We start from the raw sequence: 15,227 nt of genomic DNA on the forward strand, positions 1-15,227 counted from the left end.
TTGAAAACATTTAAAAAATTTTGTTTGAATGCACATGGCACAAAACTTTTTATAACTTGGGATAATTAATAAATTTAAACTTGTAAAAGAATTACATGTCTGTTATGCGTTCAGTCGCCCGGTTCGTACCGGGTTTAAGATTAATAGACACACCACATAGTATAAATCCGCGGCGGGAAACCAACGGATTATACCTTAATAAAGATGGACACACTGTCGGGTGTACGCCTACACCCGCGTGTCAAGGTCGTGGCCATTTCATGAATGATGCCAAGGATATCCGGGGCATGGTCATTAAACTCCCAAAGGCGTAAAACAAACAAAACCAATTTTTAAACGGGTCACATTGATAATACCCAACTACTAATGAGTAGGGGTCAATTGCCAGACCAAGCGGTATTTTATATACCGTACCCCAAGCCCGTATAAGGGAAAATAAGTTAAAAGTATTTACCTGAGCAAGTACAAACCACAACAAGTAAGTGCAAGTATCTTTTACTGGGTCTCCTATTCTGGAACGAAGGTTTATAATAACCTATTAGAATCCTAACGGGTCTTTAATTTAGCCTAAGCTTAGACCGGTTAGTTTCAAAGGATAAATACGGTTTAATCGCATGAAGTGCGACATCCGGGAAGGAATGTGATTTAGACCCAACAAGTTTGGAGACTTGTATAATATGGGTAAACTAAACACATTCTGGATTTTGAGACAAAGATGATATGGTTTGACCCTTTTCGGCTAACATGCGTAAACTAGTTACAAAAGTCGATCCGAACGCGAAAGTGCGTAACAGGTAACCATATAAATCATATACAAGTTCCCTAAAATTATATGCACTAAATATGTTGTGATATCAGTAGGATATGTCCAATTATGCCTCAAATAAGTTTAAACTCCATTTATGTCTCATAAGGGCGTTTTGGTCATTTTAAAGGGTAGAATAGAGTTAAACTAGTAATCTGAGTTATATATCTGAATAAATCAGTAATTATACTTAGTTTACTATGTCATAACAGTATAGTATCATATATATGTGAATTCTATTAATTATAACCATCTTATGCACCGAAAGGGCATTTTGGTAATTTCACATAAATCTAAAAGGTCAAAACTGGAAACCTGAGTTTGGAACTTTAGTTTACTGTTATAATATAGAAATTTACTGAATACATCAGTAGGTATCAACCCTTATATATATAAACTAGTTTTGATACATACTATGTCGTAAAAAAGCCTAAAAAGGCGATTTGGAGCCATTTTCGGGTTTTGAAAGAAAAGCTGATATTTTTATAATTTCAGCAGGCTCAAAATAATATATTTAACATAATAAATCAGTAGAAAAAGGTTTGGGGTCAAAAGGATCTATAAAACTCATTTTATGGCCCAAAAGGGCAAAACCGACAATTACCGAAATAAGCTTAAAACTCCAAGTTATGCTCAGCCTAAAAATAAATAAAAATCTTTAAAAATCCCAAAATATTATCATATATCAGTGGGTATAAAGTTTGATACAAAAATTTGGGTTTAGTTAGGCTATATGCTAATTATGCTAATTAATTACTAAGAAAGCTTCAAATCACGCTAATGAGCATAACTCTTAATCTAGACCTCCAACCGATGTCGAATTTTTGGTACCAGTTTATAATTCAGTAACTAAGATGTTTACCCTTTCATATTTTCAAAAATCACATTTTACGGATATTTGGGCATAATGGTCAACATATGGCATTTAACGGAAACTTGCATAATAATTAGACAACTAGTGAACCAAGCCGTATAATCACAGAGGGTTATACTAACATGTAACTAGGTCCAAAAGAAGCTCTAAGGCAATACTAAACTTGACTAAAGCGGGTCAGAACTGAAAGTCAAAGCGAAAGTCAAACTATGCGACTTTCGGTTCCAAACCGGGTCTAAACAAAAAATTGTCGAGTTAAACATGTTGGAACATGTTCTTACATTAGTTACCAAGTTATATTAATGATCAAACAGGTTGCATGTATCCTACATTGCTAATTATGAGTTAATTTGGATTTAAACATTCTGTTGACTTTTTAAAATTTGCTTTGACTCGACAATTAACATAGTTAGAGTGGGAATCTGAAAATACCCTTTTAAGGTTTGTTACCCACATAATTACCTACTTATAGGTATTTTTAATTCGAGATTTGACTGAGTAATTATAGACTAATCTCGAAGTCAAACCTTAAATACGACGGTTTGACTCTTAGTTAATTAACTAAGCTAAACTTATTTTATGAATGGTTAGGATCACTTACAAGGGTCCTAAATAGGATTAAGGATGATTAGGGAAACTTGTGGAAGTCCAGAAAAGCTCCAGAACAATGCTTCAAGAGAGTAGAATGAGCAAGTGAAAGTTCACAACTTTGCTCTCCGTATATAGTGATCAAGGGAGCTCAAGATCATTCCATGCAACTCTACAATTGTTGTGTGATCACCCCAGGTATCCCTAAAGGGCTAAATACTGCCTAGCAAGTCCCTTGTTTAGAAAACCATCTCAATAAGGCGGTGCAACAAGCTGAACAGGCAGCTGTCCATTTTCTGCTGCCAGCGACAGGCTTACGGACCGTAAGCCTAAGCTCTTGCGGTCCGTATGTAGCTCTTGGGGACTGTATGCTTGAACTGATGCGGTCCGTAACCGACCTTTGCTGAAATCGCTCAGGTATGCATCTTACGGACCGTAAGCTTAAAGCCATACGGTCCGTGTAACCGTTGGCTAGATGCCAAAAATTTTGTGAACATCCAAGTATTGACCATGCAATTGTGAAATGCCGAATCTTCAGGCCTTTACTGCAGTGTAGGGTCCATTATTTCAGGTTTTGCATTCTTGCATGAACATCTTTACTTTGGATTCTTATGGCAAGCTTTAAATTGACGGAAATACCAAGAACAAGTCTTGGATTCTCACAATTGATGAACATGCTTGATTAAATTATTTCCAACTTCCTTTACAAGGATTTAAATTCAGAATTTTTCTTGTAGTAACATTCCTAATAACCCAATTTCCATATAAAAGATGGAATTTTATTTATTTAGAAGACAACCAGTTAATATATCAGATGTTTATCAAATGAATTAAGGATCTTGGGATTTATAAATCTGGGTCGCTCAGAGGTGTTTTAATAACATGTCGCCCTTGGGTCGTTCAGAGGTATTTTTTTAATAACATGACGCCCTCTTTAAAATCCTACCGTACATCTTTTTATTTGATCCGGTTTCCTGACACGTTTGTCTCTCATGACACATGTCTTTATTTTATTGGGCAGGAATTTTCGAGGTGTTACAGGTTCAAGCTTGATCAAGCATCCGGTAAGAGTTAATTATTCTAAGTAGAGTTACTAAGTATAAAAAGGAAATGATGAATTGACATGCATGGGAAGAGCGTGTTAACACACTCAAACCCGGAAAGTGCATTAAATAAGAGTGGTGAAAACAAGTTATGAACTTGGATAAACCGAAGCAAATAAACCATATGCTATAGAGGAAATGTTTAACGTTTGATGTAAACATTTCAGTTAAAGATGACGGATAAAGGTGACGATGATGCGGTGCCGAGAGTCAACGAACAGATGAGAGAAGTGATTGCTGAGGAGGTAAGAAAGACAATCGAAAACAGTTTGTTGGGTTTTATCGACAAAATTCAAAACACGGTATTATCAGTGGTGGATGAAAAAATCAAGAAATTGGAAGATAATACCAATTTAGCAAAGGAAAAGCCGGGAGGACGAAAGCCTTGTTCATATAAAGAGTTTATGGCGTGTAAACCGCCAATTTACAATGGGGAGGTTGACCCAATAATATGCCAACGGTGGCTAAGTGATATGGAGGGAGTATTCAAAAGGACCCATTGTGACACAGATGACTACGTAGCCTATGGCACGGGTCAGTTAAGGGGCGAAAGATTGGTGGGATAACAAGAAGAAGGAAATTGGAAGTGAAGCGGCTAAGGCTATGACATGGGATGAGTTTAACACACCGTTTCTTAAACATCATAGTCCCAAGGCAGTCATTAACAAAATCAAGGAAGAATTCATGCAGCTTCGACACAAGGGTGAATCCATCGATAAGATTACGGGAACATTCATGGATAAAATGAAGTTTTGTGATGAACTGATAACGAATGAAGAGCAGAAAATATATTATTATTATAATATGTTCAGCGCCGAGTATAGGGAGTTTATGACTCCATCAAAGTATGAGACTCTCACCGAGATTATAAATGTTGCTCGGGAACGGGAGATAGAGTTGAAGAAACAGATTGAAAGAGGCGAAAGAAGGGCGCATGTAGTCAATCCAAGCCCGACGAAAAAGGCGCGCATGACCGAATCCTCAAAGAAACAAGAAGGAAAAGGTGGGTCATCAAACTGCAAGATATGCGGGAAAGGGCACAAGGGTGAGTGCCGGTTTAAGGACAAACCGTGTCCTATCTGTGCAAAATAGGGCACACTGCTGCATTGTGCCCGGGGAAAGTGTCGGTATGTTATAAATGTTATCAGCCGGGTCACAAGAAATCTGAGTGCCCGGAGTTGACTGGAAAGAAAGGAAGCAAAATTGCTATGCCATTAACCAAATTAACCCTTCGGACAATAAGGTATGGGCAAAGCAAAATTGCTATGCCAATAACCAGATTAACCAAATTCGTGATCACCTCGTCAAGGGGATCATAAGGTATGTCAACTTATGTTGTTTTGATTCAACCCAAATCCCTTGAGTATGATAGAAATCGAATGTTGAGCTTGATTATGTGTTGTAAACATGAAATTTGAAGTGATATATGGTTTAGGGACAAACCCTAGATGATTTCTTGTCAAAATCTTGCATGATAATTGTAAGGTTCATAATCTCTATAGTGGGTGATTAATAAGTTAGTAGAACTTGATAAACACTAGGATTAAGACTCTTGTTTTAGTATAAACTGAGTTTATGAGATAATCTCTCAAATATTGATGTTGAAATACGTGTATATTTGCCTAATTAAAGTTGATTTAGGTAAGTTAACAAGTCGTGAAATTGGTAATGATTATGTGAAAATTTGACCCGCTAAGTGTTTGTTGTAATGCCTAAGTGGGGGATTAATATGTTGAAAATCGGATAAAAACGCATAATTGACTATTGTGGCAATATATGTGTTAATAATTGCAAAAAGGGTTCTAAATGTAAGTTGACTTGAACTCTTTAGGCAAAGAATCCAGATCGTCAAGCGGACAAGCCGGAGGAGGAGATACGCGCTTGAAGGGTGTGCTCTAAAGGTACGTGACTTTAGTCTCGTTAAAATTATGCATATATGTTTGGGTTTGATGTAAAAATGGAGTCGTAGTCTAATAGGTGCGTTTGATGTGTCTTTAAAGTGGCGAAGTTCACTCGACCATCAAATGGGTCAAAATAAAGATTTGGAATTGGGTTTGGCTTGTTAATATAGCGATGGTTTTCACTATATAATCAAACAGGCCAAAATAAAGATTTGGAATTGGGTTTGGCTTGTTAATAAAGTGATGGTTTTCACTATATAGTCAAACGGGTCAAAATAAAGATTTGGAATTGGGTTTGGCTTGTTCATAAAGTGATGGTTTTCACCATATAGTCAAACGGGTCGAACTGATGCCATAAGAAGAATTATGATAGTAGCGACTTGAAAGTCTCGTAAGTTGTTAAGTGTTGGACTGCACTACGCTTATGAATTTAGCTATAATACCTTAAGTTTGTGAATCCGGGATATTGGATCAAACAATAAGAAGTAAGTTGCAAATGTCGCTTGAAACGGAATGTTTGAATTCCGAGGAAACAAGCTTTTAATTCTAAGGAACACAAAGCCATGAGTGGCGCAAATACACCAAGATGTATAAGCCCGGGAACTTGGGTAATTGCATCTAAAAGGTTTTAGAATGAGAAATTGGAATTATGCACATATAGTTAACAGGTCGAATAATTAAAACAAGGATTTTGTAAACCGTTTTTATGTAATTCGGTTTCTATAATATGAAATTTACATCGTTGGCTCCGTAATTTTATTACGGACTCATAGGAAAAAGAATCACTTAAAACGGATAACCGAGTAAAAAGTTATGAGGATTTTAAGTTGGAATTGTATGAATTTTCGGAGCTGGGAATAATGCAGGTCCAGTTTCTGGACCTGCTGGAAAACGTACTCCCCCGCGCCACGTTGGGGAAGCCTAAGAATCTGGCGTGACACGCGGGGCCTCCCGCGCCACGCGAAGACCTGTCGCGACATGCGACAGGAGCAAAGGGTTAAAATACTTAATAGGGCCAACGGTAAAAGCGTTTCATGTAAAGGGGTCGTAATAAGTCCCGTAACTAAAAAAGCGTCCTAACATCTCAAATAAGATTATGAAACCAATTTTATGGTCGCGTAATATGTCTTTGAACAACTAAAATAGTGTCCTAATAAAAACATATTAGGACACTTTCACGATGTTCTAACATGTGCTTACATACTTTTAATCTTTTGATACACTTACAAGCGTCCTTAGAAATTAATTGATAGGACCCTTATGATGTAACATTATAGCTAATTTAGTACCAAGAAAAGGGTCCTAATATACCAAATAAGATTATCAAACCATTTTTATGGTCGCATAATATGTCTATAGACAACTTAAATAGCGTCCTAAAAAGAACATATTAGGACACTTTTACAATGTTCTAATATGTGATTACCTACTTTTAATCTTTTGATACACATACAAGCGTCCTTAAAAATTAATTTATAGGACCCTTATGATGTTACATTATAGCTACTTTAATATCAAGAAAATGGTCCTAATATCCCAAATAAGATTATAAAACCAATTTTATAAACAGACCCTCAACATATAACATCCTAATCGTTATTGTATAACATCAACTAATGAAAGAAATAAAACTTCATTATATTTCAAATAAGCATGTTCATAACAAAAACACTAACCATAAATAAGTTATAACATTATCTAACATAAAGTCTTAACATTTAACAAAGAAATTAAAAGCAATTAAAGAAATAAGAAGCATAAAATCTTGAGTCATCATGCGTCCTCAATCCTCATAGACTACCTACAAATAAATCATCCATGTATAAGCATTAAGTTCCATGATGTTAAAATTATTTGAATCACAAGTTTAACAAATAAATACCGAGATGAATGGATAGGGCTATGCGATGGATGCACCAATACAATCTTGAATTGTAGAAAATAAACCATATAGTCTTACCAAGTTTTCATCTTTTTTATTGGTACTTGAACGTTTACCTCACACCATTCTGGTCCAATCTCTGTACCACCAACTAGATCATTTGGGTCCAAGCTCTGGACCCTTCCTCTTGCTACAGTCTCGGTAGAGTTTAGAATGCTTTTGAGGAAAGCTTCATATCCGACCTAGATTTTAGTTTTCAACAAATATTTATTAAACTCTAGTCATAAGAGTGCAAAAAATCATTTTACAAAAAAATTAATAAAGATTTACACTAGCATGCTAACATTTTTATAGAAAAACTAAGGAAATTTGGTTTTTAATAATCCCACATTTACAAACACGTTTTGTTTATTAAACATGTTAGACTATCAACCAACTTATGAAGAACCCTTTTATTCTAATGTCATGTCCATAACTACCACTCTTAGTAAAGAAGTCCCAGTTTAAAGTCATTTGATGTAGAATCTCATTTGGGTCAAATGACAAGTCATTACTTAAAAAATAGATTATGTTGTAATAATAACGTTTTCTAGTTGATATTTACAAAACGAAGAAACAAGTGCTCATGTGTCAAGCCAAGCTGGCCCTTTTAAGCCTGTACTAGAAAATAAACAGTGTCAAATAGGACCCGTTTTGACCCGTTAACCAATCCGCCCATCAAGCCACCTCTAACATTCTAACATACCAGCACTTGAAATTATTTACAACATTGCATAAAAGCATTTTTATCTAATCAACTTAAGAAACTCAAACCAGAAAGTAATGACACGCTTAAGCTTCATATTGTAGAATAAAAAAAATGTATGACCATCTGTGTCAACACAAATATCAGATATTAACAACTCGCACTACAACAAAAATGGCTTTTTAGGACCTTTTCTGTGAGACGCTTGTAAAAGAGGGTCCTAAAAACTATTTAATAGGACTAATGAACTTTTGAGGTCCTTTTATAATATACTCTACTAAACCGGTGTCTTAAAAAACTATTTAATAGGATAATTATCTTGTAATTTAATAGGACACTTAAAATGTAGATCCTAATAAAGTACTTTATACGACGTTTAATTGTTAGTGTCCCATTATGTGGTACTCTATTAGGACACTTGATCATCTGGGGTCCTATTATAACATAACTTAATAGGACACGTTGTAGTTAAGTCATAAATGTTCAGTGTTATAGGACCCTTTCTAGTCGAAGTCATATTAGAACTTAACTTAATAGGACACGTTGTAGTTTTTTAGGACGCTTATTCGCTAGAGTTTTATTATAATATAACTTAAAAAGACACTTGACACTTGGGTCTTATAAATTTAACCTTTATAGGACGCTTAATCATTGTGGTGTTACTATAATACACTGTAATAGGACACTTGATATTTAAGTCATAAAACATTAGTTTTATAGGATGCTTATTCGCTAGAGTTCTATTATAACATAACTTAATTGGAAACTTGACATTAGCGTCTTATAACTTTAACCTTTATAGGATGCTTAATCATTATGGTGTTATTATAATACACCGTAATAGGACACTTGATATTTGAGTCGTAAAACATAAGTTTTATAGGACGTTTATTCACTAGAGTTTTATAATAACACTTGGTTATTGACCCGCTTAATCACGACCGGTGAATGGTGGTGGTGAGTGGTGGTGGTGGTGAGAGGTGGTCGTGAGTGGTGGTGGCTGGTGAGTGATGGTGGTGGCCGGTGAGTGGTGGTGGTGGTGGACGGTGAGTGGTGGTGGTGGTGGACGGTGAGTGGTGGTGGTGGTGAGTAGTGGTGGTGGCCGGTGAGTGGTGGTGGTGGTGAGTAGTGGTGGTGCCCGGTGAGTGGTGGTGGTGAGTAGTGGTGGTGGCCGGTGGTGGTGAGTAGTGGTGGTGGCCAGTGAGTGGTGCTGGTTGTGGTGCTGGTGAGAGCTGGTGGTGCTGGTGAGAGGTGGTGGTGAGAGGTGGTGGTGGCTGGTGAGTGGTGGTGGTGGTGAGTAGTGGTGGTGGCAGGTGGTGGTGGCAGGTGGTGGTGGCCGGTGAGTGGTGGTGGTGAGAGGTGGTAGTGGTCGGTGAGTGGTGGTGGCCGATGAGTGGTGGTGGTGGTGGTGAGTTGTGATGGTGGCCGGTGGTGGTGGCCGGTGAGTGTTGGTGGTGAGTGGTGGTGAGTAGTGGTGAGTAGTGGTAGTGGCCGGTGAGTGGTGGCCGGTGGTGGTGATGGTGAGTAGTGGTTGTGGCCGGTGGTGGTGGTGGTAGTGGTGGTGGTGAGAGGTGATGGTGAGTGGTGGTGGTGGCCGGCGGTGGTGGTGGCCGGTGGGGGTGGTGGCCGGTGAGTGGTGGTGGTGGCCGGTGAGTGGCGGAGGTGGTGGTGGTGGTGGCCGGTGAGTGGTGGTGGTGAGTGGTGGTGGCCGGTGAGAGGTGATGGTGAGTGGTGCTGGTGGTGGTGGTCGGCGGTGGTGGTGGCCGGCGGTGGTGGTGCCCGGTGGTGGTGGCCGGAGGTGGTGGTGGTGGTAAGAGGTGGTGGTGAGAGGTGGTGGTGGTCGCCGGTAGTGGTGGCCGGCGGTGATGGTGGCCGGTGAGTGGTGGTGGCCGATGAGCGGTGGTGGTGGCCGGTTTCGATTAATAAATAATAAACGAGCCGAGCCCGAGCTTGAAAAACTACTCACGAGCCGAGCTCGAGCTTTAGAAATAAATATCGAAACTAGCAAAGCTCGAGCTCTCTACGAATTAAACGAGACGAGCTCAGGCTTGACTCGACTTATTAACACCCCTTGTTACATTGATGATGTTTAGCAGGAAAAAAAGGTTATGGACAATTTTAATATCGTAAATTTTACATTCTTATGAGCGTGATATGTATTGGGCCTTATAAGTAGAGGGGGCAATCCTGACCCAGAAGCTATTAAATGAGTCGTTTTAACTCTTTTAAAAACTACAACGGGTTGTTTTGGGTTAAAAAAATAAATAAGGGATTGAAATGGGTCACTTAAAAAGTTAAAACTTTTATTCACGGGTCATGTTGGGATGTTGGGTTGATTAAATTAAAAGCACGGGTCATTAGGGTTTGAATAGAAAAACCACGGGAGAACATCATCTTCATCAGGCTATCATCACTCATCAACGATTTACGCAACTGGGTTTTTTTCCATTGCGTTTTACGCAACTGTGTTTTCGATTTTTTTTTCGAAAATATAGCAATAGTATACTCGTTTTAAAGATAAAAAACGCTCGTTTTTTGGTGGATTTTTTATAAAAAAAATAATGTCGTATGAACAAGTTATTAACGTTTAAAAAATGGGGGGGTATTGGAGGAGAGAGAAACTATTATCCTGGATTGACTACAATGCCCTTACACAAACACACGCGCCTCTTTTCTTCCCTTCAATTTCACTCATTTAATCTTAGCCCTTGATTAAATCAATTGATGGTCAAGATTACTTCCTAGCCAAATAAACTTCCTATTATATCCTAACCCTTAATATTTATACCACTAAAGTTTTTAATGGCAATTTAGGTGTGCGACTAAAAATTTCACTCCTTGAAAAACTTGAAATTTTTTAATTTCCCTCTAATACCTCCTAATTATTTTCACCTCTAAATTTCTTTTCCCTCCTTGATTCTAAACCCTAACCATTCCCTCCCACCTTTCATATCCTCCTCCTCCAAATCTGATGGTGTTCCCGACTCATGCTCTCTCCATCAATCTTAATCGATTTCCATATCTTTGAACCACCCCCACATCACATATTGAGAAGGTCGCTACATCCTTGTTCAGTAGCCCCTTCATTCTAGTTTAATGGTTGTATGGATGTTAGGTTAAAGAGGATATATTGCTAAGATTTTATATCTTATTGATGCCCTAATTCTTAAAATTTCATTTTCTATGTAGGCGAAAAGGTATCTGAAATGACCATCAGCAGAGCAGAAGCGATGTCTTTTGACGCACTCAATCGACCTACTTCTGTCAATGGCTTCCATCGTCGAATCAATTTGGTTGGTATGGTCATCTCTCTACTCTGTTTTTATATATGTTCAACTATGATTTTTTCTTGTTTGTTTTCTCTATTATTGGTCAAATCCGTAATTTTTTGTACTGATTTTACCATGTATGAACGACTGTTGTAGGATTTAAATTTCTTAATTAATATTTATTTTTTTCTAAATAGAGAGTCTAGTTGAATCGAGCTACAATTCAAATTTAGCTTGCTTATATGAATTCGACTTAAATCTGCCCTAACCGTATTTGCGGAATCGCTGCCTCAGCGTTACCATACACCTAAGCATCTCTTAGTTTATGTATGAAAGAAAATGTGTAAATTGTACAAGTAATTATCATACATTTTGATACTTTGATTCATGATCAACGGGTTAACTAGTGAGTAGGTTTAAAGGGGGTGTGAGTTAGCCATTCTAAAAAATAAGATTGTTATGGTAATAATCCTTTTTTTTATAATCTTGATCAACACAAATAATATCGTATTTTTTTTATAATCATTTTGTTAAGTATGCGTAGTTCAAAGTTATATAAATTTTACAAGGATGCTTTAGACCAAAACTAGTTTCATTAGTATTACAATAAAGAGTACTATTACATTTACTTTGGAGACCAGGAGTATGGTGTTACCAAGGGTTATGGAATAGTATATGCCTTGTAGCTGGTTAATTTCTTGTTTATGGTTTATTTAGTTCAAAGATTATTTTTACATACTTTCATTGCTGCATGACATTAAAGTTGACAAATTTTGAGCCATTTACTAATTTCTAGGCAGTTTGGGTCATGGTGAAAATTTGTATGTTTTTCCACCAATGTGTATATTTCTGTTTTATCGATCAGATCAAATGAGCTGTTCGGCTCATTTGCAAACCATCACTTGACAAACCACTTCTCTCACACCTGCAACCACTCCACCACCACAATACCACCATCACCCACCACTTTCATCCATAATTCATTCTTAGAGTGTGTGTAGTCTCGGGATCCAAGATCGATAGTAAGAGTTTTTGTCAAACAAAGGCCATGCTTGGCTAATCTCTTACATCAATTGGTGAAGATAATATCATTTATGTATTACTTTTGATTTCCTAGCTTTGGTAACTTTTTATTTGGGTTTGTATTAATGACTTTAATAACTAGTTTTTTATATTGAAGTGAACTTTACTTAATCATTTCTTCAAGTTTTGTTGATTCACTCATTCAAGTCTTTACGGTCTATATAAAGCACGTTAATTGCCTAGAAGGGGGTTAGAAGTGTGGTTGGGTAAAGTTCTTGCCTCGTTCATTGTATAGATCCTGCAAGGACTTGATTCAAGCTTAATAGGACTTCACTTGAGGCAGATAGAATCAAATCAGGGGAAGTAAAATGGCTTGTAATCCCTTATAAATTAACGACTATTAAAACTTTAAACCAGCCTTGCGGGACTGTACCCCTGCTGACTCAGACCAATATGGTTGAGGGTAGCGTTGCCTTCAAAAGATAAACATGCCACTTTTTGCATTAATAACTTAATTAATTATCTTTCAATAATCCGGCCTTGCGGGACTGTATCCTTGCTGAGTCAGACCAATATGGCTGAGGGTAGCGTTGCTTCAAAAAGAGGGACATGCCACAATAATTAAGATAATCTCTTAAAAAACCCAAAGCAAGGAAATCATCAAAATGATAAAATGACAAGTCAGATCCAAGTGATTATATCTTGTCTATCTGTTTTATTTATTTTGTATCTTTATTTTCATTTATTAAAAAATTAACTCTATATTTGGTTAGATTAGATGTCGCAATATTCCGGTATTAAAAGCTTTTGTGTCCTTGGACGACCTCGTTATCTTACCATCACTATACTATGCCAACGATGAGTGCACATTCCATAGCGTGTTGTAGAGAGTGATAGTTTTATATGGTGTTTTATAAATTTAAAGCTTGATTAAAGGGTAAAAAGGTACCAAAAATCCGTACATGCTCCGAAACGTCAGATACCAAACTGTCACACCCCCAAAATACCACATGCGGTTTTCTTCGCGAGGCGTGTGACGTAACGGGATCTAGCCACTAATCATATCAAGCTAATAGTAAATATTATAAAACATAAACGCCATGTCCAACATGAAAAGTGAAATTCCAAATAACATTTCAAACAAAGAATGTGTTCAGCGGAAGCAAATGTAATTGTTTCAAAACAATCAAAACCAAGTTGTTTTAAAATGCATAAGACTAATCGTTCGCATTAAGTGGCATGCCCCATGACTCTTCTAGCTCCCCGCTCCCCGCTCCCAGGACTACAAGTTCCCAAGCATGATGTACCTAACGACCTGCAAGCATGCAAAAAAGCGTGTTAACATAAAGTTGGCGAGTTCACAGTTTTGTTCAACGTAAATCATGTAAATGTTTAGCTTTAAAGACATCTCATGAATAATAAACAAGGTACCGATATGAATGTTATATTTGTTGTGCCCTCATCAATGTCTATCAACATTGATCAAAGTGTTTAAGGTCCTTAGTTCATGCCCGACTCCCAGTACAGTGTGAGGTTTATTAAACGTAATAGCGCTATCAAGTAATACCCCGTTGCCTCCCAGGCAACTAGCTCGGTAATAAGTATGGACTTTCGTGATAGAGATTGAGTTTATTAACCGACACTGAAATTAAACTACAACTTTTAAAAAGTATTCCTCCCAAGAATATTAGTTTGTCCCTCCGGGATGCATGCTTGTGAAAGAGTAGTGAACTCAGCTTCGATTGCTTGGTATGTGTTAACGTGCCTTTAATGCATTAATAAGATGTTAGATCTGTTACACGTGACCTAGTGTACAATATCGTGTAAGTAAGTATACGAGTAGGGTTTGCTATACCCTATTTGTCCAAACAACCAAGTGTTTAAATGTGATCAGGTTATCAAGTTAACATACAGTGGTTTTCTAGTTGGTGACATGTTGTGCAATATTGAGAAACTCAGATATATTGTTTAATTAATAACTCGAAATTTACATATCAAATAACCTCGGAACCAGCTAAACATATAAACTCGGATAGATAACATGCGTTAAACTTAATTAAATTCGGAATCATGTTTGTTTTATTCTTAAACTCGTGAGTTACATATACACAAAGAAACTCGGACTAGCATCATGTATACAATTAAACTCGGTCAAGCATTAACCAAATGAAACTCGGACGACGTGAACCCACAGAAACTCGGATTCTCATCAACATGTATTAAACTCGGACATTCAGACCATACTTGTAAAGTTGGAAAAATTTAAGAACTCGGAATCCTTGTATTCATTTAACAAACTCGGTAACTTAAATTCATTTAACTAACTTGGAAGTATTTAAGTAGTTCGGACTGCCCTTTGAACCTTATAACCTCGGAAACATGTAATAAACTCGTATCCTCCCTTTTGTTTCCTCTTAAACTTGGAGCCGATCACATCTACATATATAAAGCCGGAACTTTATAATAAAAACTCGGATCCCTTGTTTCATTTATATTAAATCAGGACAATTATAAAAACACACATAAATTCAAAAGCTTTTTAAATAAACCCGGACCCCTTTTTAATTTTTAAACAAACTTGGAATATATGTATAAATTCGGAACAATCTTGTAAACTTAGAATAATTATATAAATCCGGAATCTATACATACAAATTCGTACAAGTGGAAAACCCGGATTCATTATAAAACTATTAAGAAACACGGACATGTTAATTTCAGACTTTGTGACTTCACAATGTCTAACAATTATCTCCGGACTAACCATCGCACACTATCACGAAATAAGGAGATATCAATGTAACAGTTGCAGTTTGCAGTTCTATGATCAAAACCCTAATCAGCAATGTTACCAATCAAAATAGCCATTCTAACATGTCAATAGCATCCTAACATCAGGCAAACAATTACACATTCATTCATAAACCATTGCACGTTCAATCAGATGTGATCAACTAAACACAGAGCAATTGTTTGGATGTCTAGGGTTTGCATGAAATCAAGTGAGTAGAGATATCAATGTATAACATAAAACAAC

At 37.0% G+C, this 15,227-nt stretch overlaps 1 long non-coding RNA gene across 1 annotated transcript; it reads right to left on the minus strand.

Moving 5' to 3' along the window:
* Window positions 1-6,907: 6,907 nt before the first annotated feature.
* Window positions 6,908-7,426, minus strand: LOC110881885. Its single transcript, XR_002559925.2, has 2 exons — window positions 7,154-7,426; window positions 6,908-7,072 (listed from the first exon to the last, which is right to left on the minus strand). It is a non-coding gene; the product is annotated as an uncharacterized LOC110881885 (long non-coding RNA).
* Between the last annotated feature and the right edge of the window lie 7,801 nt (window positions 7,427-15,227).

The sequence above is a fragment of the Helianthus annuus genome, chromosome 3, assembly GCF_002127325.2.
Source record: "Helianthus annuus cultivar XRQ/B chromosome 3, HanXRQr2.0-SUNRISE, whole genome shotgun sequence".
Classification (NCBI taxonomy): Eukaryota; Viridiplantae; Streptophyta; class Magnoliopsida; order Asterales; family Asteraceae; genus Helianthus; species Helianthus annuus.